Source organism: Apodemus sylvaticus, chromosome 2 (genome assembly GCF_947179515.1).
Source record: "Apodemus sylvaticus chromosome 2, mApoSyl1.1, whole genome shotgun sequence".
Taxonomy (NCBI): domain Eukaryota; kingdom Metazoa; phylum Chordata; class Mammalia; order Rodentia; family Muridae; genus Apodemus; species Apodemus sylvaticus.
The window spans coordinates 95,459,686-95,475,258 of NC_067473.1; positions in this window are offsets into that span (position 1 = coordinate 95,459,686).

A 15,573-nucleotide genomic window follows, 5' to 3' on the forward strand; every position below is an offset into this window, starting at 1 on the left:
GGACTGAACTGGCCTCTTCTGGTACCAATGTAAATAAGTCTTGCCATTACTATATAGAAGACTCTGACTAGACTTGCAGGAGATGGAAACTGACTCTCCTGCAGTAAGTAGGGTATAGAGGGTGCAGCTTGGGTCATCTCAATATCCCCAAGGGCTACTGAAATAAGAGAAATGAAAGGTTATGAACAAACATAATGATACTTTAAAATGCTTTTTTCTTTCTTTCTGTATTTCCAACTTATTGTATTCATGACTGTCATTCATATTCTAAAATATTGCACATAAAATATCAATGTAGAGAAAACATGGAAACTCTCTGTCCACTTCAGTACTTTTCAGAGATGCCACAAAAACACTGGTTCTCCACCCCTTACCCTGAAATCTTCATATCCCGATTCCTGAACACACATGGTCAGAACATTCTTCTGAATCAGCAGTCCTTCAGAAATTCTCATTCCTTCCCATTCTCCTTCTTCGTCTTCATCTTTGTTCCTCTCCTTACCAGGGTTCCAGAGCACAAACATCCCCAGTAGTTGAGCAAAGGCACCTCATTCTAAGAACTTGGTATGGAGAGTCCTGAATAGTCAAGTTAGAAAGAAGGATTATCTTTTATCTTGGACTTGCAAGGATAGAGACACCCTAGGGAGTAATATGCAAATCTCCTAGTTTATACAGCTGTGTGAAGAGTACCAAGAGTACCATGTGACTTCTTTTAAAGGTGAAGTGACATAAAGTATTTCCTGTTGGTATTAAGCAGTTACAGTCTGAAGTTCCTATTGCAGGGACATCCACAGATGGACTTCACTAGCAAAGGCTGGATCTGCCTGAATGGAGATATACATTATCTACAAGACTGCCATGCTGAGGTAGTACCACAGAACTAACTTGCCTGCATGTGTGTACTCTGGCCTGAATTTTGTAGAAAAATGGGCATCCTGATTTGCTTCCTCCAAGCTATTAAAGAATAGGACTTAACTTCTCTACTAATGTTAATATTCAAGAATTTTACTTATCCACATCAGGGATTAAAACAAGTTGAAATGGAGACTTACAAGAATAAAGACACTAAATTCTGTAAGGACAATCATCACAAAAGAAAATGGCCCGTGGGCACTAAGATGCAGTACATAAGCAATGATTTCATCTAATTTGTTCTAGATGGGTTTGGAGAGCTCTATCCAAGACGAGTTTTTTGCTTTTTTTCTTTCTCTTTCTTTTTTGATTGGATAGTTCTTTTATTTACATTTCAAATATTTCCCTTTTCTAGATCTCCTCTTGGGAGACCTCCTATTCCATCCTCCCTCACTCGGCCTCTATGAGAGTGCTCCTCTATCCACCAACCCACCCACCCACTCCTGTCCTTCCAGATTGGCATTTCAGCACAGTTAAGAGACACTCTGCCAGAGCGGGACAAGGACAGAATTGGAAGCTCACAGCCAACCATTGGACTGAGATGGGGAGTCCCTGATGCAAAATTTGGAGAAGGGGCTGAAGGAGTTGAGGGGGTTTTCAGCCCCAAGGAGGGAGCAAGAGTGTCAACAGAGCAGACTACCCAGAGCTCCTGGGAACTGAACCGCAAACCAAAGTATAGACTCGTGCTGCCCACATATGGGCAGCTGATGGCATTGTTGGACATCACTGGGAGGAGAGGCCCTTGGACCTGAGGGTGTCCAAGACCGTTTGTGTTTTTTTTAATCACAAAGAATCTAGTTCTTTTAAGATTATGAGATTTAAATTCTTCTTCGTGTAAAAACTTCAGTATTTCACTTGGTTTGTTTGTGCAACAGACACAATTAATAAGCACAATTTAATATTTTTTCTTTGCATTAAAATTGCATAAATAAAATCCATTGGCTTAATGTAACACTTCATTTTTGCCCTTGATTTGAATTTTTTTCTTTCTTGATTAAAATAGATGTTAAAAAAAAGGTAGATGTATCAGTGCTGTGTTGAAGGACTCCTATCAGAACTGTAAGGGTTTGGACCTGGAGTTCATGATATTTCACTGAGAACCCCACAGATCACATCCTTAAATAAAAAGTGTAGATTTGAATTATAAGAATAATTAGCACCAATATTTCTAGTTATTTAATAGAAAATTTATATAAAATACCTTTTTCTAAAAATGTTCTTTGAAAATACCTGAACTAGAGAAAATACAGTAAAATTAGATTTCCATTAATCTTTATGTGATATTAAAATAACATGTTTCAGTCTCTAACTCCAGTCTTATTTATGAAAGTTTCTGATAAGCACTTTCTTTGAAATACACAGTGAAGTCTGTTATTTATTTAAAATGACTTATGTTCAAACATAATGAATTTTCATTTCCTTGTATTGTATTAATACAGAGAACATTATAGTCCAGATTCTGAAAAATTATCTTTTGTTTATTGAATAATTATCTCTGGTGTGATCAGGACAATACACTGATCCTGAATCAAATGAACTAATAGTAAAATAGATATTAAAATTTCACAAAGAGTGTGAGAATATATTCTGTAAAACTCAAAGTTAGAAGCAGAATTCTCTGTGATGTGTCTCTAATTTTGATCATGGTCAAGTGTGAAGGTAAACTCAGGCAGAAACCTGTAATACAACATATTTTGCGTTCCCATATGCTGCTTATGTTGTTAATATCAAATTCACAGGACTTCGATACCTGACTTAGACATGCATGTCATCAACTAGTAAAACATATTTTGTAGGCTATACTGTAGTTTTGTCAGCTAATAAGTTTCTAAAGCAGTATGGCAAAGGATAAACTCAAGACACATTGATGCTTATTCATTCACAAGAGTACAGTGGATATTCTTCCTTAAGTGACTGGGTGTCCTAGAGTGAGGACTGAAGTCAAATTCACCTCTTTTCTGATTTTCTCAAGGTTCAGGTTGGTGGGAGAAGAGTCCTAAAACAAAGGCATATAGAATTTAAGTTGACTACTTTATTACAAACAGCTTCCAAGAATGGAAGCTTACCCTGATGCTGCAGTTTAGTTTGAATACTGATATCACTAACTTGTTCTAAACTATAGACAGTTTCCCTCTATTCTTCAAAATGCCATATGTTCTTCATGAATCTTGACAAGGAGCTTGCAACCCATTGCTCTATATGTAGCTGTGTGGATTTTTTGCTGATGGAAAAATATGGTACAGTATTTTTACTTTGTATACATCAAATTATAATGTTAGTGCTTGGCCATGCTACACTGCTTGGGGATATTATGACTGTTATAGTAATGAATACTATCTTTTCTAGAGGTAATATCAATTAACATGAATGATGACAGTAAATGAAAGTCAAGAGGCTTTAGTTTACTCATCAATAGCAACACCAGTGAGGAAAGAGCTGAACAATAACTTCATCTTCCTACATTTAGGGAAAAATGTTGAAAATGGCACACACATGTCTACATACCCCTAACATCTTCAATAAAAGGATCAATTACAAAATATAGACAAATGAAACTATTTGAATAGAAATTGTGTCAGGATAAATGTCTATAAAAGGGTTACTAAATACTGTGATATGATGTTGGAATGCTATTAAATAACAACAGACAACAGAAAGTTACCATGAAGCTTTAGATGGCTATAGTGTCAATACACTGAGGATAAGTACCCAGAAAGATATTCAATTACTCATCCTAAGTGTGGTAGCCCAGTCACAAAAGAACAAACATAGTATGTACTCACTGATAACTGGATATTAGCCAAGAAACTAATACCCATGACACAATTCACATATCAAATGCATCCCAAGAAGAAGGAAGGAGAGACGCCTGGTCCTGCCTGCAGTTATATCTAACAGGTTACCTGGAAGGGAAGCTGGGGATGTATGGGAAGGTGGCAAAAAAGAGACTGAGACCAAGATAAAACCTGCTATTCAAAGTCTTAAAGTTTAATGAAGAGCACTCCATATATATATATATATATATATATATATATATATATATATATATATATATATATATACATGCATACATCCATATTGCCTATATATAGGCAGGGGGAAAAGTCTGGAAGCTTCTCAGCAGAATCAGTTCAGTTGTTCCACAGGTGGCTAGTGTTTCTCAGGAGACTGCGGGTCCTTGAAGAACAACAGGTTTCACTTTTGTCTGAACACTCCACCCTAGGTGGAAGGGATTATGGTTGACACAGGAGTTCCCACTCAAAGGCTGGGGGAGGAACTTCACATTGGTCAATGTCAAGTTCCTGCCAGGTGGCATGGCACCTCAATAAGGCTCTCTACATTGATGCAGTAGTGTAGGGGAATACAATGACAGGGGAACAGGAGAGGGTTGATTGGGGAACAGGGGAAGGGGAGAGGGCATATGGGACTTTCAGGCAGGCGGGGAACCAGGAAAGGAGAAATAATTTGAAATGTAAATAAAGAATATATCTAATAAAAACCAGAGGAATTAAAACATCATTCAGTAATAACCCTGAAAAAAGGAACCAAAGCACCATCACTTAAGTCCTCCTTCTTCTTGAGCTTCCTGAGCTGGGTGAATTGTAACTTGTTTATTTTGAGTTTTTGGGCTAACATTCGCTTATTAGTGAGTGCATACCATGTGTGTTCTATTGTTATTGGGTTGCCTCGCTCAGGATGACACTTTCTAGCTCCATCCATTTGCCTAAGAATTTCATAAATTCATTGTTTTAAACAGATGAATAGTACTTCATTGTGTATATATACCATAGTTTCTGTACCATTCCTCTGTTGAGGAACATCTGGGTTCTTTCCATATTCTGGCTATTATAAATAAGGCAACTATGAACATAGTGGAGAATGTTTCCTTATTACATGTAGGAACATCTTCTGGGTATATGCCCAGGAGTTGTATAACTGGGTCCTCAAGTAGTACTATGCCTAATTTTCTGAGGAATTGCCAAACTAATTTCAAGAGTGTTTTTTCCAGCTTGCAACCCCATCAACAGTGGAGAAGTATTCCTTTTTACTCACAGGAGTGATAAGGAAGACAATGTGTGGAGAAGAGACTGAAGTAAAGGCCACCCAGAGACTACCTACCTGGGGATTCATCCTATAAACAGTCACCAAACCCCAACACTTTTATGGATGACAAGAAGTGCATACCAAAAGGAGCATGCCATGGTTGTCTCTAGAGGGGTCCTGCCAGAGCCTTACAAATACAGAGGCAGATGTTAGCAACCAACTCTTGGACTGGGTGTGGGGTCCCCAATGGAGGAGCTGGAGGATGGTACAAAGGAGCTGAAGGGTTTTATAGCCCCATGGGAAGAACAATAATTTAGGCCACACAGATGCCCCAAGACTCCCAGGGACTGAACCATCAACAAAGGGGCACAAATGGTTCGAGCCAAAAATGTGGAAGAGGAAGGCCTTGTTGGGCATCAGTAGGAGGAATGGTCCTTGGTCAGGTAAAGGTTCAACAAAGGCCCCAACCAAGGTAAACCAAGGGTGGGGTGGGAGTGTGTTGTGTGGAAGAGCATACATGGGTAGGCCGAGGGAAGGAGGAGGGCAAGGGGTTAGGAGTCTTAGGGGAGGGGCGATATCTGAAAAGGTTTTACTATTGGCAATGTAAATAAAGACAATATTCAATAAAAAGTGTTAAACAAAAAAATTAACTGGGAAAAAATATGTTTAAGATTCAAAGCAAACCTCCAACAAACCATTTTAAATTTGTCAGAGTTGAAGAGGGCTGCAAAAGACCTTGCTTCTGGCAGCCTCCATCAGAGAAGAGAACTATTCCTGTCATTGTGCTCCAAGAAAAACAGCACTATGCATCAGGTAACAGACAACTGTTGTCTATACCAGCCACCCTTTCTTGGATTGTTACACATACTCCCCACCACCACCTCTTCAGTCTCCCCAAGGTGTGTATGTTTCAAGGATGTAGTAGCTTTTCAATGCGCAAGCAGAAAGATTAGCTTATCGACCTGCAACTCCACTTTCTTTGGGATATGTTCATATGCCTAATGCACTTAGCAGCATGAGAACCTTTCCTGAATTGTACTATTCCAATATACTCCACAGTGAAAAATGGAACAAACAACTTGCTAGCAACTGGATGTAGTTGACTGCATACTTAGTTCTGAACTATGGAATTTAATTCTCCTTCCTTAAAAGACCTTCACTTAGGACAGGTTTTATGAAGTAGTACTCTGATTGTATTGGTAAGAGAGCTTGCAGGCTGGTTGATTTAGAGTGCAAGCATAATAAAGAAATCTGTGTTTAGGATCCAATTTTTTTTTCTTGTATTGTGGTCACTGATGTACATAAAGAACTATTTCACCTCTGTTTGGTGAGATTCTGTGTTCTTAGAGTTAACATCAGCACAGAGCCTAAGTTTAGTAGCTAAGGAATGGTATAACATTGCTCCAAATTGTGTAAATGAATTTGTCCTCTTTCAAATAGTTTTGTACTTATGTATTAGCTGGAATTGCAAATAGAGAGTTGGAGAAAAAATCATTGTCTGCTAAGGTTGAAACAAATCAGAACATGAAGATGAAAAACCTTTTACAATTTAAAAAAATTCAAGTGACAATTTTATATTAATTAATTATGGAATTGTGATCTGTTTGTCCAAAGACTTCAAGGGTCTTCAGCCTTCAGCTAGGATCTAAAGTCAAAGAATGAATTAAACGGACACACACTATGAAAGTATCTCTATAAAGAATGTATTTTGCATAAATAGAATACAAAAGGAAGCTACATATAAACATTTATATTTGCTTACAAGCAGCTGAAAACTGAAAAGAAGACAAATAAGGCCAATGCTTAACAGTGAAAGTGGCTTTAACCAGAGCACATTTTTCAATTACCTTGCTGGACTGCTGAATAACTGAGAAAGGAAGCCATGCTGGAATAGACTGAATTTGCATGTCTGTTTCTTTTTTTCTGTCTCTCTCAAACACACAACCAGCACCCACCCACACTCATACATTCCAACAGACAAACACACAGACATGCACACACACACACACACACACACACACACACACACACACACACAGAAACAGACAAAGAGACAGACAGACAGACAGACAGATGTATAGATAGAAAGACAGAGAGACAGAGGCATAGAGAGAAATCTAAACCTCCTAAGCTCCTCCTTGAGAACAGAATCTGCCATTTTACATGTGAACAGAACACAATTGTCAGGAATCCAGATTATTACCAGCCCCTGAAGCTAAACATAAAGCCTCATTTTAAAAATGAGAACTGAGGAGGGTAATTAGTTGAAGCAAACATACAGGTGAGCTTTTACCTCTGAAAAAATCCATTCTTGGGAGCATTATGCAAATCCTCTAGCCAGTGCAGCAGGAGTCTTTTATTGGAAAAACAGCTTAAAAATCTATGTTTGTAGTGAAAACAGTAAACCTCCATATATTGCATGATGGGGGAATAACATGATACTAAAAGAATGATCAGTGTGAAAGGCACAATGTGCAAGTTGCCTTATCATTCTAATAAGCTCTACATTGTCAATACACATGAAATAGTGATGTAACAAATGTCATTCTCTGTGAGTTGAACAATATGCTCTTGTGTATTTTTGTTATCCTCACAAAGAACTGGGAGATTAACCATGGCAAAAGCTGACACAGGTCTGTCTTTTCTTTTAGCTGAATAAACTTGTCTCCATATGTGCAAAAAGTGAGCATAATGCTAGGAAAGAGTGTCTTATAATGTCATAACAAAAACTTGTAGTACAACTAAACTGAATTTTAGTGATGAAGCTTGCTAAGTAATGGACAGGTATGTCTTCTTGTTTGGTGGTGGGAATAGTTCATGCTCAGCAAATGTCTCATATTGGAAGTTATCATTTTGTGAACATGAAACACTAGATAACCCTTATTGTAATTTAGTGAACTCATCTACTGTTACCACATCATAAATCTTGCCAATTAGTAGGAATGGTTTCTTTTCATATTTGAAGAATTTCATTAATGATGTTTGCTCAGCTTGGCTCTTGATGATTCCTCCTAATTTCATGTTGTTGTAAATTTCCATTTTTAATTAATGAATAACACAGTTATATTACATTGCACTTCTATGTAATAGTATCATTCTAATAACAATATTTGACTTCCATATTGGCATTACATTGCATTTTAATGAATATTCATGAAAATCATGAAAAAATCTGAGTTTTTCAAAGTAAAATCATATTTGGATATGCTAATTTCCTAATTTTGTTATTAATTCAATAAATATTATGAAATGACATATGGAGATATATGGCAGAGTAAAATACTGATGCATATCTCTCAAATATGAAGGAAATATTATAATGTATTATGCTTTCAGGAAAAGAAATATTTATTAACAAATTTGGACTCATGGGAATTTTAGAATAAAATAGAATAATTCATCATTAACTGAGAGACTAGGAAAGTATTTAGTTCTTTCAAAGATGGGTCAGAGCATTCTCCTTTCTTTCTTCCTTCCTCTCTTTCTTTCTTCTTTCTTCTTTCTTTCTTTCTTTCTTTCTTTCTTTCTTTCTTTCTTTCTTTCTTTCTTTCTTTCTTTCTTTCTTTCTCTTTCTTTCTTCTTTCTTTCTTTCTTTCTTTCTTTCTTTCTTTCTTTCTTTCTTTCTGTCTGTCTGTCTGTCTTTCTTTCTTTTATCCTTCCTTCCTTTCATCTATAAGAGAACAAATAAAATACATCAAACTATCTAAATTGGACATATAACAATAATGTGTAACATATTCACATACAATATTTTGTATAGCTGAAAGAGAAACTTTTCATATTGTTAGGTTATCCTTACATCTGCAAGTTTTTCTATGCCATTGCCCGATAATGTCAATGTTTATGAGTTAATTTTCTTTCATTTTGTTATTTTTTATTACTTTTAGTTTTAATAGTCCAGTCATTTTTCACTCCCACAGTTTCTCCTCCCATTCCTCCTAAGCCCTGTTTTAAAGAGGATTCCCATTCACACCTGGCAGCCTCACTCCCTGAAGCCTCAAGCCTTTCCAGGTATAGGCACTTCTCCCACTGAAACCAAATCAGCCAGTTCTCTTGTGCATTATATATAGGGGCCTCACACCAGCTCATGAGTGATGCCTAGTTGCTGGCTCAATGTGTGAGAGATCTCAGTGGTCCAGGACAGTTTAGAGTGCTGATCTTCCTATAGGGTCACCCTCCTCCTCAACTTCTTCCAACCGTTCCTTAATTCAATTTGGCTAAGTCAGGGGTCCTTGACTTCAGTCCAATGATTGGGTATAAGGATCTGCATCTGTCTCAGTCAGCTACTTATTGGGCCTCTCAGAGGAAACCCATGCTAGGCTCCTGTCTATAAACTCACCATAGCATCAGTAATAGTGTCAGGCCTTGGAGCCTCTCCTTGAGATGGATTCCCAACTTGGACCAGCCACTGGACCTCTTTTCCATCAGTCTCTTCTCCATTATGTCTCTGCAGTTCATTTAGACAGGAATAATTCTGTGTCAGCATTTTCAACTGTGGAATGGCAACCCCAATCTCCCTACTTGATGTCCAGTCTTTATACTGGAAGTGGACTCTACAAGATCCCTCTCCCCACTGAAGGTTGGAGATTTCACTCCCTTTGTGTTCTGAGATTCCCTTACCTCCCAGGTTTCTGGTACTTTCTAGAAGGCCTCCCCAACTCCCACCCCCCAAGGTTGAATATCACCCATCATTCTGCTGGCCATCAGGCCTTCCCTCCTGTCTCCTGGACCCTCAATACAGACACTTGATTATTTTTACACTCTCCACCCACCCTTCCATATGTTACTCAGTTCCATCCCTCCCTCTTCCTCCTCTGATTGTTTTCTTCTCCCTTCCAAATGTGATTGAAGCATCCTTACTTGTGACGTTCTGCTTGCTAATCTTTTTGAGTTCTGATCTTTGACAAAGAAGCCAAAAAATATTACTGTGGAAAGCAGAAAGTGTCTTCAATATATGGTTTTAGTCTAACTGGCAGTCAGTATGTTGAAAAATTAAAATTGATCCATATTTGTAATCATGCACAAAGCTCAAGTCAAAGTTAATCAAGGTCCTCATCATAAAAACAGATAAACTGAATCTCATAGAAGAGAATGTGGAAAAGAGTCTAAAACTCATTGGCTCCAGGGGAAATTTCCTAAATAGAGCTCAAATGGCTCAGGTTCTAAGATCAAGAATTGGTAAATGGAACTTCATGAAACTAAGAAGCTTCTGTAGGGCAAATGACATTGCTAATAGGACAAATTGACAAGATTTGGAAAATTTGGAAAATCTACAGATTGGGAAAATAATCTTCACTAATCCCACATCCAAATGAGGTATAGAGGTAGACAGAGAAGTACGTAAAGAAGTGTTCAAATTCCTTAGTGTTCAGGGTAATGCAAATAAAAAAAAAACCCTGAGATTCTACCTTACACCAATCAGAATGGCTAATATCAAAATCTCAGGTGACAACACATGTTGGAGGGGATGTGGAGAAAGAGGAAAAGTACTCCATTGCTGGTGGAATTACAATATAATACAACCACTCTAGAAATCATTCTGGAGGTTCCTCAGAAAATTGGAAATAGATCTATCTGAAGACATAGCAGTATCACTCTTGGGAATATACCCAAAACATGCCACACCATGCCACAAGGGCACTTGTTCCATTATGTTCATAGTAACCTTATCTGTGATAGCCTGGAAACAACCCAGATGTCCCACAAAAGAAGAATGGATACAGAAAATGTGGTTCATTTACAAAATGGAATACTATTCAGCTATTAAGAATTTTGCAGGCAGACTATTGATTGGAACAGAAAACTATCATCCTGAGTGAGGTAGCTAAGAACCCAAAGGTCATGTATGATATGTACTCATTATTAAGTGGATATTAGCCAAAAACAAACAAACAGACAGACAGACAAACAGAATACCTAGGATGCAATCCAGAGTTCACTTGTTTTAAATATTGAGTTTCAAAAAACTGTTTGCATGGCTCCTTCCCTGAGTTTATGCTGTCTTGTTCAGATGCTCACCTGATGCAATGTCAATGCTTAGTAGATATCTGTGCCTGATTCCTCCCTCATATAAAGGATAGAATTGTGAATTCCATTGTGAATACCATAATATAATCTTTTATAACGCTTCATTTGCCTGAAAGCACAGCACTTTACATTTTTTGTGCTATTGTATGTGGAATTGCTTCCTGTTTCTCAAGTTATGTTCAAGTAATTCTTTAATTATCTGAGCATTCTGTAGTGCAGCCTAACACATAACAAGGCTATGAAATAATTTAATTTAATAATGATGAATTAAAAATTATAAGGAATCAGATGCCTTTGATATACATCTTCTAGAGGGTGGAACAAAATTGTAAAATCCATGACCTTATTGCACTGAGGCAGAATTTCAGATGTCTGGATGTCATAATGTCCCTTTATCTTCTTCCAGATTGATATATGTGCTATATAAATTATATATTCATAATTTTGGCTATTGTGAAGGGAGTTGTTTCCCTAATTTCTATTTCAGCCTGTTTGTCATTTGAATAAAGGAAGGTTACTGATTCATATATCCAGCAACGTTGCTAAAGTTTTTTTATCAGCTGGATAAGCTCTCTGATAGAATTTTTGGGGTTGCTTTTGTATATCATCATATCATCTGCAAATAGTGATACCTTCATTTCTTCTTTGCCTATTTGTATAGCCTTGTTCTCATTTATTGTCTTATTGATGATCTAGCATTTCTAGTACAATATTGAATAAATATGGGGAGAGTGGCCAGATATAAAATTAACTCAAGCAAATTAGTAGCCTTCCTATACTCAAAGGATAAACAGGCTGAGAATGAAATTAAGGCAATAATACCCTTCAAAATAGCCCCAAACAATATAATGTATCTTGGTGTGACTCTAACCTAACAAATGAAAGATCTGTATTACAAGAACTTCAAGTCTCTGAAGAAAGAAATCAAAGAATACCACAGAAGATGGAACAAATATTAATTTTTTTAGGATTAATATAGTAAAAATGGCCATGTTGCCAAAAGCAATATACAAATTCAATGTAAACCCATAAAAACTCCAAACTCCAACTCTAACTTCATAGAGTTAGAAAGAGCAATTCTCAAATTCATCTGGATTAACATTTGTTTAGATGTGGACCCCATTTTTTAATAGGCTTATTTGGCTCATTGGAGTATAACTTTTTGAATTCTTTGTAAATATTGGATGCTAGACCTCTCTTGGATGTAGGGCTGGTAAAATTCTTTACCCAACTGCATTCCACATCTTCATCTGAAGACTACTAGCAGAATACTGGCTTCCAGGCAGATAGGTTGAGGTTCTTAAAGCCACGCCCACGTTGACATAGCCTACACCAACGGGGCCACACCTTGTAGTAGTGCAATCCCCTGGGCTGAGCATATACAAACCCTCACACAATCTTAGAGCAGATCCTCAGTTTCTCTAGCTCTTAAAATGTTTCTCCCTACACTGTAATTATCCCTAGACTACTGGAGCAGAAAATGTGTTGTAGTTGGATCATATGGAACTGGTCAGAACATCTTCTCCTAATCTCTGCAGTTTCATTATTTGTGTATTTTGTGGGAGCTGAGATGGTCTCTATTTCTTGCAAAGAAAAGTTGCATATTACATATGCAAAACATATGAATTGAAAAACTGCATTTACTTATTTATAAATAGAAGAAATAAGAGACCATGAATCTGAGAAAGAGCAAGAAGTTTCCATTTATTTGTATGAATGGAGGAAAAGAATGTGACAAACAGTATGAAGCTATGTTATAATTTTTAAAAGGTAAGAAAATGATTATAAAATAACTCAACTGAATTCTTCTTATATTACCAAATATAATAAAAGAGATAAGATGGAGGAACATGGGGGAGGGAAGAGGGCTTATGGGACTTGTGGGGAGTGGGGACCCAGAAAAGGGGAAATCATTTGAAATGTAAATAAAGAATACATTGAATTAAAAAATACATCATTTTTGATTGTGCTACATAATCCCTTTTGGCAATCTGTTTTCCTTCTACAAATTGAATAATAGCAGCTATACCTTGTAGGGAATATGAATAGTTGGTGTTGAAATGATGTAGAGATATTCAATATCATGGTTTTTAACTTACAAAAAATAAACATGGTGGTTTGGGTGAGTAATATATTGTAAGGCTACCAAAATATTTCATTTAAAATGGAAACCTGATTTCATTTTGCAAGTATTTATCATTTGCTATACCATGTTGTATCACGACTCTTCCTTGATTCTGAGCAGTAACCTAAGTCTATCAACTAAAAGCAGCCATATGATCACAGGATAATATCACAGTTCTCTCTGTGTAGCTTTGGATATTCTACAGTTTGTTATATAATGGCTTTATATTAAATTACTTGGTACAGTTATTACCATAAGTAGGTTCTATATTAATTTAGCTATCTGTAATCTCACTGTAAAACAAAAAAAAAATGTGGTATATTTGTGAATTGTGTCTGAATGTGTAAACATAATTTTTCATTATGTTTTTAACAACTGGAAAAATTACCCTATTTGTCAATTACTTTATTTCCTAAACTCACTATTATTTGGCATACATCACTGTGAATGTAATTTTTCTTCTAGACTTTAAAATAGGCATTATGCAACTCTGTCTTCATTTTGGCTCTCATAACAGTAGATGGCAGCACTATCAAATTTATATTTAGTCAGTATCACCAACCATACAGGATTGATGATCCAGAAATGAACCCACACACCTATGGCCACTTGATACTTGACAAAGAGGCTGAAAACATCCAATGGAAAAAAAGATAGCCTTTTCAACAAATGGTGCTGGTTCAATTGGAGATCAGCATGCAGAAGAATGCGAAATGATCCATCCTTGTCTCCTTGTACTAAGCTCAAATCCAAATGGATCAAGGACATCCACATAAAGCCAGACACTCTGAAGCTAATAGGAAAGAAACTGGGGAAGACCCTTGAGGACATCAGGATAGGGAGAAAGTTTCTGAACAGAACACCAATAGCATACGCTCTAAGAGCAAGAATTGACAAAATGGGACCTCATAAAATTACAAAGTTTCTGTAAGACAAAGGACACCATCAAGAAGACAAATTGGGAAAAGATCTTCACCAATCCTACATCAGATAGAGGATTAATAACCATTATATATAAAGAACTCATGAAGTTAGACTCCAGAAAACCAAACAACCCTATTAAAAAATGGGGTACAGAGTTAAACAAAGAATTCTCACCTGAAGAACTTCGGATGGCGGAGGAGCATCTTAAAAAATGCTCAACTTCATTAGTCATTAGGGAAATGCAAATCAAAACAACCCTGAGATTTCACCTTACACCAGTCAGAATGGCTAAGATTAAAAATTCAGGAGACAGCAGGTGTTGGAGAGGGTGTGGAGAAAGAGGAACACTCCCCCACTGCTGGTGGGGTTGCAAATTGGTACAACCACTCTGGAAATCAGTCTGGCAGTTCCTCAGAAAACTGGGCACCTCACTTCCAGAAGATCCTGCTATACCACTCCTGGGCATATACCTAGAGGATTCCCCACCATGTAATAAGGATACATGCTCTACTATGTTCATAGCAGCCCTATTTATAATTGCCAGATGCTGGAAAGAACCCAGGTATCCCTCAATAGAAGAGTGGATGCAAAAAATGTGGTATATCTACACAATGGAGTACTATTCAGCCATTAGAAACAATGAATTCATGAAATTCTTAGGCAAATGGATGGAGCTAGAGAACGTCATACTAAGTGAGGTAACCCAGACTCAAAAGGTGAATCATGGTATGCACTCACTAATAAGTGGTTATTAACCTAGAAAACTGGAATACCCAAAACATAATCCACACATCAAATGAGGTACAAGAAGAAAGGAGGAGTGGCCCCTGGTTCTGGAAAGACTCAGTGAAACAGTATTAGGCAAAACCAGAACGGGGAAGTGGGAAGGGGTGGGTGAGAGGACAGGGGAAGAGAAGGGGCCTTACGGGACTTTCGGGGAGTGGGGGGCTAGAAAAGGGGAAATCATTTGAAATGTAAACAAATTATATAGAATAAAAAAAAAAACAAAAAAAACAAAAAAAATAAAATAAAAAGATAAAGAGAAAGGGACAACAAAAATTAGAAAACAACATATTACCACATGAAAGTCAAGCTGGACTTGTTCTATATGTTCTTTGTTTTGTGGTTCAGACTCTGAGAACCCCAAGGGTCCAGGTTAGGTGTTTCTGTTGGTCTTCTTGTGGATTTCCTTTCCCCTTCAGTGTCCTGCAATCCTTCTTCCTATTCTTTCATATGATTCCCCAAGTTCCATCCACTGTTTGACTGTATGTGTCTGAATCAGCTGCTGGTGGAGCCTCTCACACGAAACATGCCCCTTTCTACAAGCAAAATAGAGTAATAGTGTTAGAGATTGGTGTTTCCTCATGAGGTTGTCTCAAGTTGGGCCAGTTATTGGTTGGCTATTCCCTCAGTCTTTGCTCCCCTCCCCATGTCTGCATTTGGGTTGAAAGTTTTGTAGGAGGGTTGGTGTCTCTATCACTCCAGTGAAGGAGGTGGGCTCTTGAGGTTTCATATCCCAATAGAGTAAGTCACAACTAAGA